A 5,750-nucleotide genomic window follows, 5' to 3' on the forward strand; every position below is an offset into this window, starting at 1 on the left:
TTGCAGACACATCTATCGATGAGCAGGTTCTCCCGACATCCGGCTACGCCTTTCTTTGAGCCTCGTTGTTCGTACATTTCTTGCCACACAGGTTCAATTGCTTAAACAATCCTATCATTTAAGATAGCTGTGAATATCTTATAAAGCGTGTTCAGACAATTTATTGGCCTGTAATTCCAACCAAAAACAGTGGAATTTTCAACCAAACAGTAGAATTTTTAAGCCAAAAAGATGTTTATGTTCAAGCAACCAAGATGAATTTGCAACAAAAAATATTACTTCTACAAAAAAATATGAAACTTTTAATCAAAAGGGACGAATTTTCTGTCCAAAAAGACAAATTTTCATACAAAAACTTGAATATTCGAAAAAAGTTGACTTTTCAAGAAAGTAGTTTTAAATTTCGAACAAAAAGGTTAGTATTTTTAAACAAAAAGATGAATTTTTGAGCCAAAAAGACAAATTTTCATAATTAAAGTTTAATTTTTGATGAAAAACAGATTCTTGAACATAATTAGTTGAATTATCAAAAATAATATATGATTTTTTAACAGACCAGTTGAATTATTCACAAAATAATTAAATTTTCAACAAAGTAGTTTATTTAAATTTGGAATTAAGCTAAATTTTATTGAATTTTTTAATTTATCTCAATTTCATTTTAATTTAAAGTTTAGTTTCGAACAATATTTTTTGAAATTTCATTACAATTCCAAAGTACGAAAAGAATTTTTTTAAAATTTATTTATTAATTTCTCTCGAAAATGTGTCTTTTCAAATCAACCTTAAAAGAAATTAATTAATTTCAAAATGATAATAAAAATAGAATATTTTTAGGCTCTCTTTAATTTGAATGTAATTAGGTAATTCAGTGTTCACAACATTTTTGGCGTACAGAGCTAGCCGATTGACTCAGCTATAGTAAAGGTTTCTATAGTGATGGCGAACGCGTGAAACAGAAAAACACATTCGGTTTGGGAATTGAACAACTTTCAGTGTGCCCCCTGGCCCCACCCCACTTGTTGACATGTTCGTGAACGCGGCTGTCATAGAAACGAAGAAAAGTTGTAGAGGGCAGCACCTCGATATGTTTGAAAATGTAGTCAGATATACAGGGTGGACACGCTGGGGCTTACATACATGGCGAGTTGAATGCTACCCGAATTGCACAGCAGCAGGGGAGAAGCCATTAGACAGGGGTATTTTCATATTTCGCGTTATGTTCAGATTCACTTGTTTTCCCTAATCGCTGTCAGTAAATCTAGGCAATGTTAATTTAAAGTTTACGCATGTAATATTTCATTCACTTTACTTAAAAACTATGTTGTGTTTTCATAACATACCTTTTTTATGCAGTAAAAAGTAGCGTTAAACACCATTCACTCTTCGCTCACTGGAAGCACAGAATATTATTACTATTTTATAGTATTTGTCACTTAGCAGCCATTCTATAATGTTATTGGCACAGAAGAAAATGACGTTTACTTCTCAGTTCACATGTCTCACTTCATTATAAATAAACACTTTTATTATTTGTAATTACTATATAACATAACCTATATTGATTTGACACTTGTATACGTTTGAAGTTTCGAACGCAACCATGGAAACTATTGTAAACTTGATCCGAAGATGCACGGACTTGGCCGAATGGCCGATCCGAATGAAACTTTAAAGGCGCGAAATATGAAAATAACCCTGTATAATGGCTTCTCCTCTGCTGTTGTGCAATTCGGGTAGCATTCAACTCCCCATGTACGTAAGCCTCAGCGTGTCCACCCTGTATATATCGACCGTCCCCACTCCTGACCTTTGCCCACAAAGGAATAATAAGGAGAACTAACTCCGTTCCCCCACTTGGCAATAGAAACATTACCGTAAGTGGTACGCACATTACAGGAAGATCTTAGATTTGAGTGCGCAGTTGTTTTCTTCATATGCATGGAAAAGTGTGCAAGTGAGAAAGTTTATCAAATTGACGTAAGTTGAGAGGTTCTGTTTGTTTGTTTTGATGCAAGTGTTAGAAATGTGTTCTAAGCCATGAGGTGTCAAGTTCCGGGTTGCGGACGAAGTTACACGCTGAGGAAGGCAAATACACTTTGTTTGTTTACAGTCTTCACTGTAAGTACAATAAACGTCTACTATACTATATTGTTTTACCTAACTGTCATTGAGCCTTAAGAATCTTTAGCCTATTTATCATATTACAAGTTTAAAAGGTACTTACCTATACGTTCCTTCTCAAAATCTGTTCACACAGTTTTCAAACAAGTACCGAAAGATCTCGACGTTTTAAAAAGAGAAGTATGACTTGTCGTTGGGGCACCATCAGATCCTCTCTGTCTACCGTATGCGATAGAAGGAGAGATTTTGAAAGCATCGTTCTGATTTCGATCGCACCTGCTTCTCCGTCTCATATGGTAGAAGGAGAGGTCAGATCGTGATGAGGTGTCAGAATCCCGTCCCTGATAGGCAGATTTCTGATTTCAACTGAAACACTACTGCGCACTCTGTAAGTACAGTCTATGGTCAATGACGTGCTCTGGTTTGCGCATGCGCATCTGTGCTCCTGTTCCTTGTCGGGAACACTGTATGAACTTGTGCTAGTTTATTCCACAAGGCAAGCTCACAAGACACAAGCTGTTTTGACATACAATAGTTTATTCATTACGGCAGGAAACTTAAAATATTACCTGGTGGGAAGAGTACCTGTCTCAAGCCGAATAAAAATTAAGCTATCTTTATCAATTTCTTTTGAAATAATATCAAAAGAATTGCAAAATGAGTACTGTACCAACAGGTGAGTTGGCAGGAGTGAAGTATAGAATATTTTACACTGTTTGTCTGCAGTAAAGTATATCGACATTTTTTAACCTCACTCGTATTGGAGAAGTTAAGATATGTAAATTGCGTCAAGCAATATACTTGACAAGTGAGGAGTTTTATTTATTCTTGCACTTTGTAGGAAACATTGTTGCACTGTTGTTAGTTTTGTTTTTACCTTTTTTTTTTAAATTACAAGTCAATTTTTAAAATTTTGTTCATGTTTCTTGTGGCCCATTGCAAAACAATTTGATTCCACTCACATTTAATAATCATTAGACAGGCTTTTAGGGCTTGTCAAATATTTTATTAAATCATTTTATTGTAATTTTGAAACTGAACTTTTAAAGTGCAAAAATGCGGAAAAATGACACGTCTATGCATGTGCTCTTCAAAGCCGAGAAAACTTTATATCTACAATATAACATTTAACTTAATGGAGCCAAAGACGTATTGACAGTCTTCAACATTTTATTTGACGTGAGTAAAAGTATCTTTATCGTCAAGACAATCGACGAAAATATTGTCTTTAAAGAATGACTGAAGTGTGGTACAATGTATTGTTTAAGCATGGAGAAAGTGAATGATTCCGAGGAGTGTGCATTTTTTGCACATTAAAAAAGAGGATCTTTTTTGTTGCAGATAAATTTGCATCAGCTATAATTTAATTCCCGAGATTATAATTGTCTGTCCATTCAGATCAGCTTTTGACGCGAATTTCACAATATTCTAAATAGTTTGTCAAATCACACGCAATTAAGTGACATTTTCTGATTTTTTTTTTAACACTTCAAGTGTACTTTTAAAGTACTCCAGTCGAACATTTTGACTTGACTAGTTGATACAATGACCCGACTCTTCATTTTGTTATAATTTTTTGTGCACATCATCATCAAAATGATACTGATTTCCGTATAATTGTGAACTTGCCATCTTATTGCTGCGTGCCCGAACAGAGCAGAGCGAGGCGAGGGCACAAATCAAAATATTTTGGGCAACAGCAGCAATATAATATGAATGACCTGGTGAAGATGAGCGGTGTTTTTTGTCGAGCGCCAAGTTTTTGGAATGAGTCGTAGGGGAAGTGCACCGTTACCGAATGCGACCCAGTAAAAAAGAGAAGAATAGAGAAAAATTAAGATTTTTTAATTTTAACGCAAAATTGGTATTTATTTTATTCTTTTAAATCTGTGATTTAACCATCAGGCAAAACACAGAGCCGGGGAGTACATTTTCTGTCAAATCTAATTCCGTTCTTTTCGCTGACTGCCAGCAATCTACATTTTTAATTCCATCGGCAGCCACACAAAATTGAAACTATTAGTTCATTTTAATCTTAAATATTCAGATATTTTTAATTATTAGCTATTTATTTATTATTTTTATTTATTGAGCTAAAGATGACACAAAAATATGCCCGCTTCGCGCCAAATTTGAACGTGTCCACGCTCGTTTTCGTAACTTTAGTACCTACACTTTAACTGCGTCTTTTTGAATATCATAAATGTTGTAACTTAAATTAAAAACTGTGATTTCAAATGCTGAGGAATTACAGTCATAAATTGTAACTGCAATTTTTTCTTCTTCGATTTGATTTTAAAGAAGGTTCTCAAAGCACCTACAGCTTTATTGATTACACTCTGATTAATAAACTCGCGCTTCGCGCGCGATAATTCGTGCCCACTTGAAAAACTCCATCAAGATAATTTTTAAGTCTTGTTAAAATCTACCAAAAATAACGTTTTAACTTTTGAATCTCTTAAAAAACCAAAATTGCATACTTTTGAAAATGATCCAACTTTTGAAACTTTTGCCAAATTAAGAAATTTTGTAGTAATAGTTTCGAAAAACATTTATTTGATATCTAGTAGAACTTTAGATTGATATTTCTTCAACTACTCAAAAAAAAAAAAAATTTTACTTTTTTATGAAAGTTTTCCAAATGTTGAAAAGCATGTAACTTTTTAAATTTTTATTGAATTTAAAAATGTCATTAGGATAATTTGTAATTCTTTTTGACGCATAGAAAAAAAGTTTGACAAAAATTTCTAAAACTCATAACAATTTTTTATTCAAATTTTGTAAAAGCTAAAACTTTGAATTTTTGTCTAATCGAAAAATTTAACTGACATAGCTTCTAAATATATTTTATATCTAGTAAAGAAATTACATGAAATTTCCTAATGTAGCCAAAGAATATTTTTTCTCCCTATTTTTGTGAACATTTTCAAAAATTTCAAAACTTTATTTACATTGAAATTAAAAATTTTATTTGGATAATTTGCAAGTCTCCCACCCAGCTATACGAAACTTTGACGAAATTTTCAAATTTTGAAAAAGGTCTAAATTTGTTAATTTTGTTTGAAAATATCCTCGGGTGGGAGGAACAAGGGCCTGTCGCAGATGACGTAGCAAAAAGGTACCTATCTCGAGCGAAGCAATAAAAAGGATACCTATTTCAGGAGTAAATTTTACAAGTTTGAACGATGTCTAAGTATGATTGAGCGATATTTGCAATGTTTTATTGATAATAGAATTATTTCTTTTGAATTCCACAATTTTTGTGAATCAGTAAGGAATTAAAAATTAGAAATATGATAAAACCGTTTCAATGAAAAATTAAAATAATATTTGATAAATAAATAATCAAAATGAAGATATTTTTAGAATTAAACGTTCTGTTTTAAATTTCGTGTTTTGAAACAAAACAATATTTTTAGGTCATAGTTTGTATAATGTATGTACAAAAAAAGAAAAATTATATTTCTATTGTAATAAATAATACAAGTGACAAATAAAAAATTGTCCTATCTAAATAATATTTTTATCGAGAAACATAATTATTTGTTATATAATAATTTTATTATTAAAAATTATGAAAAATTTAAATAATGTTGACTCACTTTAGATCAAGTATACTCAGCGTT

This window comes from Belonocnema kinseyi, chromosome 2 (assembly GCF_010883055.1).
Source record: "Belonocnema kinseyi isolate 2016_QV_RU_SX_M_011 chromosome 2, B_treatae_v1, whole genome shotgun sequence".
Taxonomy (NCBI): domain Eukaryota; kingdom Metazoa; phylum Arthropoda; class Insecta; order Hymenoptera; family Cynipidae; genus Belonocnema; species Belonocnema kinseyi.